The following is a 10,342-nucleotide window of genomic DNA, read 5'->3' as shown; positions in this document are numbered from 1 at the left end:
ATGTTCATGCACACCTCTTCAAGTAACGTGTTTATTTTCTAATGCTTACCAATATTAGTTGGACTGCACCTGGGTTACATACCAATGAAATGAAGATTTAAAATAAAATAAAGTAAAATACTGCACATCTCCTGAAAAATGTCGGGTTGTTTCAGACGTCTCAAATTTGATATGAAGGAGGCATTCAGGCTGAAAAACAAAGAGGAATGTCAATGAATTATAAACTAAGGTGCTGGAAACGATGCATAATCAATGAGTGCGAACATGATTCAGCACATTTTCACTGTTTGTTTGAGTGGGACTCCGTTTGAAGAGTCATCATCTCCTGGTGGATCAATTTTACATGAGTGGGAGGAAAGAGAGCTATCCACCTGAAAAGGATTCATTACAAGCATAAACCAAGAGCTGTACTGGTTTTCTCCAATTCAGAGCTTTTGGTGTCTTGACCCTCAGTTTGTGTCCAGGTGTTCTGGTTAATTTAGTAACCAGAACACCTGGTCATTTCATCGTCCTCGACTGCCCCAGCTGTTCTTTGTTCCCTGATTCATATTCTTTTCCCCCGTGTGTATTTAAAACTACTGAAACTGAAAAATGCTTCTAAAAATAGTAAATGATGATCTATAAAATGTCAAGAATATGCAGGATACAAATATGTTATGATTTTTTTATTTTTATTTTTTACCAGTATTACCTGTTTAAGGGGTACATGAACCCCTTAAACCTGCCATGTCTTGTTCTGAAAGGGTTTGAAATTATCAGTAACATAGTAAAAACTTATCGCATGATCACATGAAAATGTCACATTTGAGTGGACCAGAGACCACTTGTTCCTTAGATGAAGTGAATTCTTTGGAGCAGGGGTGTCCAAAGTCGGTCCTGGAGGGCCGGCATCCTGCACATTTTAGTTCTCTCCCTGGTGGTAGCAACAACCTTTTCAGCTCGTCAATGTTCCTCCTATTCATTTAATCCAGGTGTGTTAAACCAGGGAGAGAACTAAAACATGCAGGATGCCGGCCCTCCAGGACCGACTTTGGGCTCGCCTGCTTTAGAGAGACAAAATCTACAGAGGAACAAAACTCGTTTACCAGCATCTTCACCTTGATCTGAGTTTCACTACCGTCATGTAGTGAAACTGAATGTGGCCCTAAAAACTCCAACCTCAGTGAAACGTCTTTCACCTTGAGCTCTGAGGTCATCCAAATATGGTTCCATCACCTGACCAAATACAGGTTGTACTATAGTTTGGAAACATAATACTACAAATAAACCGTGCAGGTGGAGAGCGGCAATGAACCTGCAGGTTGCAAAGAAGGAATAAAGACCCTTTTTCATTAACCATAAAATTGCACGACTTGAAATTACAAAAATAAACTCACTTAGTGGAAACATGCCAATTTCGAAGAACTTGCAGTTTCCGATAAAAATTAGGTGGGTTTTTTTTTGTTCATATAAAAATGTATGTTTTGCAAAAGTGCAATGAAAATTTTTTCGCCTCACATGAGTGAAGTTATCAACAGTCGGATGTTACTACTGGCGAAACCCATGAAGAAGATGACAGGAAGTGGTAAGAGGAGGATGATTTGTTTTTGTTTTCGTTGGACAATGTGCAACCGACTCCACCAGAGCTCTCACAGAGCGTCGTAGACTGACACTCAGGCATCAAATGACCAGCAGCCAGATGCTCTTGAGCTCCTGCTGACAGCCTAATTAGAAGCAGGTGTGCAGTGTCACACCGCTCGGCTCAGCTGCGCCCTCTGGTGGAAACCTGCAGCTCCTGATCAGTGATTAATATCCGTCTGGTGTGTGTGCCTGTCTGTGGTTATAGGCTTCGTTTGGAAATGTGTATTCAAGTGTTTCCTTTTTAAAAGAGATCATACATAAACAATATTGTGTATGATACAATCTATACATATCAAGCTTTTTCTTATTTTAAAAAGTGAGTGACTCTCCCATCTTTCAGAAGACCATTTTTTTCTGTTTAACTGAGTATTTTCTCTATTTTTTGTTGTAACTCATTTACTTGCTTCTTACATGTTCACTCCTTGTGTCCTTGTTTTTGGCTCACCAGTTCCGTTTCATTTCTAAAATGTGAAAACGGAGACATGTTCCAAAAACTCCCACTTAAATACATCCCTTTGAAGGTTTGAGCTGAGATCCATCCATCCTGGGCAAAAACCACACACACACACACACACACACACACACACACACACACGCACACGCACACACACAATCTAGATTCTCAATTTAGCCACACATGCAGGTTTTTTTTTTTTTACTTTTGGAGTGGGATGAGGTATGGCTCAGATAAATCCCATTGCATGTGTTTTGGAAAACATGCAAAATTCACCCTGAAATCTGCATGTAATGCTTCCATGTATTTCAGTAAATCTCAAATAAAACTGCATTTTGGAAATGTGAAACCCAGTGTGAGAGGATATTACTGTGAAAAGGAACACAGTCACATTTCCATTTTTTAAACCGACAAAGGTTTTTCCTCCTATACGATCTGTGAAACAAATGTTAGTGGTATATTCTTTTCTTGTTTCCTTTTTTGCTTCCTGTGGCCAGCAGTTAATAAAAAAAAAGGTTCTGGTTGTTCTCAACTCCACATTTTCTCAATTACGGAGGCCGCTGCACCTGGGAACACTCAGATCTTCAAAAAGCAGCTCTTGTGCCCCAGTCCTGATCTCAACCATCTCACTTGTAATAGAGCTGAAAGGTCAAATGAATGCGCTGCAGTGGTGTTCCTCTCTACATTTTTGGCACGTTGCAACCACAGACTTTAAATGATTTTATTAAGACTAATGCATATTTGTTAAGGGGAAAGAAAAATGATAAGGATGCATTATTTTGCAAGAAAGAAAATCTAAAAGGAGATGTTTTCACTGCCATCGCAAAATAAAAGCTCTCTCAAACAAAACGTTGCATAATTAATAAATAGTTCAGCTGTGTGTAGTTGAATTTCATTATGAATCAAAATGTTCTGCAAAAGTCTCAGAGGTTTCTTAGAGAACAAACAGCATCGTGAAAACCAAAGAAAGTAATACCGCCGCAAAAAAATGTTTTACCAAACTAACTTAACAAGTTAAGTTGTTTAACTTAACTTGAAATTTACTTTTAAGTTAGTACACTTGACATACAAGAAAGCTAAGATAATAAAGCTAGACCAAAACTACTTTTCTAGTCTAGATTTTTTTAACATTTTTTGCAATGGGCAGGTCGGGAAGAAAGTGGCGGACAAGTGGTTTAAAGCAAGATTAGATTAACAAACAAGCTTTAAACATCTTGGAGAACTCTGTTCATTCTACTGTTCAAAAATAAAAAAGAACAACGCAACATCTAATCTACCAAGACATGGCTGACAAGGAGCGCATTTATCAGACACGTAGCGAAGAGGCCCGTGGTAAATCTGGAGGAATGGTGGTTGGAAGAATCTCTTGGTATATTAACTATTACGGTAAATGAATATTTAAAAAAAAAATCAGCATTTTAGGTAAAGTAACCTGGAGAAAGCCATTGTTGAGGAAAAAAGCTTTTGAAGTTTCCCATCTTGGTTTTTCTTTTCTTCTTTTTACCAACTAGTAAATCTGTGTTCTTCTTCATAAAATCCTTTTAAAAATATTGAAGTGGTAATCAACTGTTTAAAGATTCAATTGGTGTGAATACTGTACGTGTTTGCATTTTTAACGTCATGAATTCGCCAATCTCAATCGGCCGACTACAATGGGGCGACGCCCGAGACTCTTCGCTTCGTCATGTGGCGAGCTGTACTTTCACAACAAGCTGAGTCTTCGATATAATAATAACGCTTTGATGACTTGAGCCGCCTCCCGGGAGAAGCCAGTCCCGAACTCTCCGTTCATTAAACTGCCATGTGATTTTTAAGAGGGGTGACAGGCGCTGATGTAATTGAACATTATTGAAGCTCGCTCCGACTCCACATCCTGATATTGAGTTGTTCCTCTTCATACTGCTTTCCTCCTATCGTCCCTGCGGCGTCGTTTCTCTGCCGCCTAAAGCTTCTGCTGGTCACAATCACACCGAAAAGACTCCGACATATTGGCTTTCGTCAGTATGGTCTTCACCAAGTCTTTCAGGATCAAAGAGTGGCTTTTCAAGTAGGAAAAGTAAGACTTCACGCTTAACTTCCCTCAATTTTTCTTCCTTTTTGCTCTTAGTATGCCAGCTTTTCTTTCCCAAGCTGCCTCACTTAAACTCTTCCCTATTCTTTCTCAATCAGTGTCTCTTGAAAACAACAACCTGTGTGTGTGTATAGCCTCCCTGCATCCTTTCCTTCTGCTTTGTGATGAATCACTGAAACAGATGCTTTGGCGGAGCTGACTCCAAGGCAGCAGAAGTGGATATTTGCTTTTTGTCCTCTGGGCTTTTTTTGTCTGCTCATTTCATCTATTTTTCTGTCTGTTTCGCTCTACAGTCAGCACAAAAAAAACCCCCAAAACATCCCATCATTCTGACGATAGGTCCTCACCGGTCCATCTCTCCTCTGAAATGCACTGTCATCACTGTGTCCCCGTCATCTAATGTCTGTTTCACCGTCCCACTGTCTTCACTGCATCAAATGGAATTGTCCTCGCTTTAACTCTGCATCTAGCTTTTTTATTATTCAATTATTTCCAGTCTGCTTTCATCACCTCCTCCATACTCCGTTCCCATTATAGTGGCCTTATTACCACTTTCTCTTGCAGGCAAGAATTTTGCTTGAGTTAAAAAAAAACAAAAAACAACTGTCCGGTCATGGAGAAGCTTTTAATATACTCATCATAGACTACTGTCACACCTGATAGTCTGGTCGATTGGGGAATAAAATTGCAACATTTGTTACATTTTCAGCTGGTGTGGTTCTCTTTCACGCTGCGTTCTGTCAAACAATTCAAGCTAATTGAAAAACCCGTTTGGCTCCTCGCCTGTGGTGGTGCTGCAGGAAGAACCACCGAAGGAAACCACACAAAAACCTCAACTTCCTTCTCGACAATGAGTACAAGAAAACGAAGCAGCGTCAGATTTTAGCAGTTGTTTGTCGTTGGTTAAAGAGCATGAGCCATTTTTCCTGGCGTGTTTGTTTAGGTTGTATTTACCCAGAATGCTCTGCGCTATAGTCCACGTCCTCCTTTTGGAGAGGTCTCCAGTCTGCTTGGTGTTCACATATGCATTCAAAGCACACCAGAGTTTCCCTCAACCAAACCCAGACTGAGGTTTTTAGGCGGACCAGTATGTTTTCTTGATCCACATCAGAGTTTGATTAAGCATTCACACGCCCCCAAACAAACCAGAGACTGAGAGGTCTTAAAGGCCTCGTCACTTTGTATTTTTAGTACTATTTAATCTTTGGATGTAGCCGACCGGCTCAGATGACTGCAACAAGAAAATGGGAGGACACGACACCAAGAACCATTTTAAGCCCTTTTGAGGCATTTACTTTTTTAACATAAAGTGTAGGAGTAGTGGGCAGTGGCCCAGGCCACTGGCATATGCCCAGGAACCACTGCACTGACGTGTATGGTGCAGTATAGTATGGTCCTCCATCAGAGGCAGACCGCCTTTAGACATGGACCGGCTGGCTCCCACACGTCCCAGCATCTGCTTCCAGGTGTAGACCCCCATCAGGTACAGTCAGGCGACGCTTCCACATGTGGTCCATCCAAATCTTCTAACTGGTTCCCACACAACTGCATCCCACACCATGTCAAGCGACCAAGATGCTCCACGCCGTCTGTGCATCTCTGGATTTCTCTAGGCTTCTGCCATGACTGGAACGAGCAGTCCATACGGTCCAGCTGGACACGTCACATTAGACACCTCCCATATCCAGGACCTTAATAGAAGAACAGTTAACCAGCCACACTGCACACGGGCGGCCGTCACACCGACATAGCGCAACACGTAATTGTGAAGATGGCTTATCAGGATTCTACGATAAATGAAGACTTTTTCACTTTTTTGGACTTGCAGGTCAGAAAACGGGGATATTTTCAAACAGTTTAAAAGATGTTTGAAAATAACATTCCCTTGCATAAACTGGAAGGACTGCTACCAGCACTACCAATGCAAGACCAGCGATGCATGGTGTGTGCTTAGGTTTAATAGCACAATGATTGTGATTTCCCAGACCTTGACGTACCGCTGTATGACTCACCAACGGGTCTTGTTTGGGGAAGCCTTGGGATTTTCTCCTGTGTAGAAAATGGCAGTAAAACTGATCGACTCTATTGGAGCATAAACTCTTCAACACTGCTTATTCAAGTCATCAATGCATGACCTTGATACTGCTTACCTAATTCTCCATGCCCATGTCCAGTGGCTGAGTTGTGACAAAGTGCTGTAGGGATTTGTTGATTTGCTTCCAGAAATAAAAACTTTTCTGTCACCCAGGAATGAGCAGCACAAAGAATTGCCTGATGATGCGTGGCTGCTTGATCTGGGGTTTTTGACGGATTTAACCTTCAAACTGAATGCATGTAACGCTGAACTCCAGAGAAAACACCTGTCCCCCATGATAAGTGCAGTGAACTCATTCAAAGCCAAGCGTTTCTTGTTTGGACGACGCATCTGAACATCGGGCAGCTAACACATTTTCCAAACCTGGAAAAAGTACCTCAAGCTATCAAAGACGACGCTTTCCACCCGGAGGAGTGCTGCGCACATCTGGAAAAAGTGACAACGGGCTTCAGTTCAGGTTTTGGTGAGCTAAATGTCGTGGAAGACATTACTGCATTTGTCTCAGACCCTTTCCAGTCCCTTAATGTCGAGCGAGTAGGAGCCAAATCCCATCATGTATTTGCTTTACAGTCAGGTGTTGACATGGAGTTCATTGAATTGCAAAATGACATAGAACTGAAAGCTAGATCAGTTCTAGCTTTCACTGTGGGAAAGCTAGAACCAAAAGTCACTGTGGGACAGTGACTTTTGGGGACATCATGGTAGAAGTAAAAGACACAAAGTCTGTGCTCCCAGTGTTATGAACAAGTAACAAGTGTAAATTTTAGATTTTTGAATTGGAAATGATCTGAGATTAATTTGAATCCACAGTGCATCAAATAAAAAGGTGTCTGGAATTTAAGCCTTGAGAAAGTGAAGTATTATCAACCTGCAAACTGTCTGCAAGGGCAAGTTTATAAAGACTGAATAGTAATAATAGGAAAATTAACCCAAAATCCGATTTGAATGTTTTCCCATGACTGAATAGGAATTTTAGATGTTAAAGGGGTTTTTTTGTAGAGCCATTTCTAATCTTTATAACACAGTGCATATAAAAGTTCACCTTTTATTATTTTTACAAATTAACCATGGTCGACAACATTTTTTTAACAGGCTACAAAAGCTCCCTTAATTGATGCTGTCACTTATTTTATATTAAAAAATCTGTCAATGTTTTGTAAAAAATAATAATAATAATAATAATAAAAAGGGCTTTTGTGGTTTGTTTTGTCAAAAGAGACACATTTTGTTGATCATGATGGATTTGTCAAAGAAATAAAATGATTTTTTTTTTTAAATCAAGGGAATGAATATTTTTTATATTCACTGTACATTTTCCATATTTAACATGAATCACATACCTAACATAACTTTTCTGTTTGAGTGCTTGCGGCCATTCCAAGAAAAGATGACCTTTTCTTGTAAGGCTGTTTCAGTTTCTTACTGACTTACAATAATATCCATTTCAATTCCTCACTATTTACTTTCTTCCTCATTATGATCTTTTTACCACTTTGCTACAGAACACCACATAATCTTTGGAGTACAGCCCATCAATGTCTTTATTTCCTTTTTTTTCCTCCTTTACTTCAACATCAAGTCCAGACTCCGGGACCGGACCGCCGGCCTGACATCAGGGTTGAGTCAGACTGAAAGTTGTGCAGTCTGTCTGTCTGTCTGTCTGTCTGTCTGTCTGTCTGTCTGTCAGTTTCCCTGAGCTCTCAGCTCTGCAGAGGTATCCATTAGCAGGGGGAGCTTGCATGGAAAAACATTTCCCTTTTGGCCACCGCAACACAAATGAGCATATTAGTATTCCACACAGCAAGGCACTTTCTGTGCACTCTCTAAACGCTTTGGCATGGCGCAGCTTCCAAACATTGCAGGAAAAATCAATGACATCATAGCCACATAATTGCATGTTACCAGCTGAGCCACGCGACTCCCGTGCCTTTTGTGTGCATGAAAGTGGACGTGGAAACGGCTCTCTTTGTGTGAAAAGACTTGTAGGCCAGCATCTGTTCATTTGTGGGAGGGAAATGGGATCCCAGGGTTTCTTCCTCTTTAAGCGTTTGTTTCACAGAGACGCTAACTAACGGATGGCTCTCCGGTGAATTTGAGCTCTCGGTTGAATCGCTGTACGGATAACACGGAATGAAGCTCGTTCTCACACGCTCCGTCCTCCTGGGCTTCTTAATATCTGCGGGCGAACGCCGCACCATCTGCACTGCCTCGGCACACGGCGGAGGATGGGAGGGAGGAGAGAAAGATTATTCTCCTAGTTGCATTTGCTCCAGTGCTGCGCAGTGACCCTGCCTCTCTAGTTTCCAATTTCAAAATTCATATGCAGAACTCATCCCCGGGGAGGTTCGGCTGCCCCGCTCGTCTTTTGTCTCCTCCTCTTACCCACTCGACTCTGATCCTCCTTCACTTCTTCTCTAACCTCTTACCGCCTCATCCCAGGCCTGATCTCAGTTCGCTTTTTCAATTCGGAGACACTTTGAAGCCAAGAGCAGCCGCAAGACTCTCGAATCTAAACTCTGGGAGAGCCCTAACCTCTTTTCCTCCTGTCCATACTTCTCCTTACTGTGTCATCAATCTTCCACCAAGCCTCTCTCTCATAACTCCTAGGCCAGTCCTGCCTATCTCATTTCATTCCTCTTTCTCTCAGGTTGCATTGTTGCTTGACAAAAAAGGGGGAAAAAACTGATTTGGGGATAGAGGTGAAGTAAATCTTGGGTGACCCGGTCCTCCCTCAGTCTCTGCTCTGTAATTCTTTGAGTAAAGCCTCACACGTTTGAAACAGGCACTGCGCTGTAACGTGGTACAGAAAGAGAAAAGGAGGTCAGTCCCCTCCCCCACCTCTTTCTTATTGACACTGCAGTCTGTCTTTTTTTTTTTTCTTATGCAGTAGCTTCTTGTTCCCCATACCTTTACTTAGCAATTGTCTTGGCATAAGCCGGGTTTCCATTACAAATGTACGCAACCCTTTGTCTTCTTTGTGGTTTTTGCCAATGCCAACATCTGGATGTTGATGACCCTGGTTATGCGAATAAAGTGTTTCGATACGACTGAAAATCCACTTCACCAAAAAGCATGACTTTTTTTTTTCAAAATTGGCATATTTCCATGAGGCAAATTTATCTTCACAATTTCAATTTGCGCAATTTTATAGTTAAAGGAAACGCAGCTAGTGACAATATATCAAGAACGATGGGCATTTAAGCAGAAAACGCAGTTCACCTCAATGTATTGCAATAAAAGTTAGCAGCAGTGGTGGATATACCACATCAAAATAATCCCAGTAAGTTGTCACATGTCCCTAAGCATCAATTACAGCATGACAGCTGCTACTCACAGTGTTAACAAGTTGATTTATCGTCTGCTGAGGCATGACTTCTTGGTCGCTGAAGTTCTGGAGTGGAGGATTAAAGGTACAACCTTCTGAACACGGACTCAGCTGATGCCAGAGTTTTTTCTATGGGAGTCAGTATCAATCAGGCCTTATGCAGAATAACTGGATTATTGAGGTGGAATTAGCTGGAGTGAAGCTACTTTTCCAAACAGGTGCATAGAAAGTTCACAGAACTTCACCTGTAAAGTTCCAGCTGCATTTTAGGTGTTTTCTGAAATTTATCAGGAATCAAACATGCCTAATTTTTGTGTGTAGTGTAAAAATGTCACCATAGGATGCTGCAGAATGATTCACAGGGTTTTACTTTAGAGAGGGGTGTATTGGTTTATAGATGGAATAATGAGCACTAAATCTTTTTTTTTTGCCTTCTTACTTTCCATAAACACAGTTAGAAAGTCTTACATGCCAGGAATGCATTTTTTTATTATTATTTCAGGACTTGAAAATATGCCTAGAAGGTAATTAATATTTTGCTTTTTGCAGTTTTATGAAGCTATGTAGTACTAATCCAAGCTGAAGTCCACTAACTCGTTACCTCTATTCAAATGGGTAGCTCCAGCTGTAGTCCAGTGGGTTTAAATAAATGATTTCCTTACTACATAAAAGAAGCAAAGTACAGAAGTTCTAGTCGTTTTGGGATTATGCTAGCGGCAGATATTTATGAGGTTTTTGAAAACATATTTTTAACCTTGCATGAGTTCTCCCAGGCCT

Source organism: Poecilia reticulata, chromosome 9 (assembly GCF_904066995.2).
Source record: "Poecilia reticulata chromosome 9, P_reticulata-male-v2, whole genome shotgun sequence".
In the NCBI taxonomy this organism is placed as follows: domain Eukaryota; kingdom Metazoa; phylum Chordata; class Actinopteri; order Cyprinodontiformes; family Poeciliidae; genus Poecilia; species Poecilia reticulata.
Note: the sequence above shows the minus strand (reverse complement) of the source record.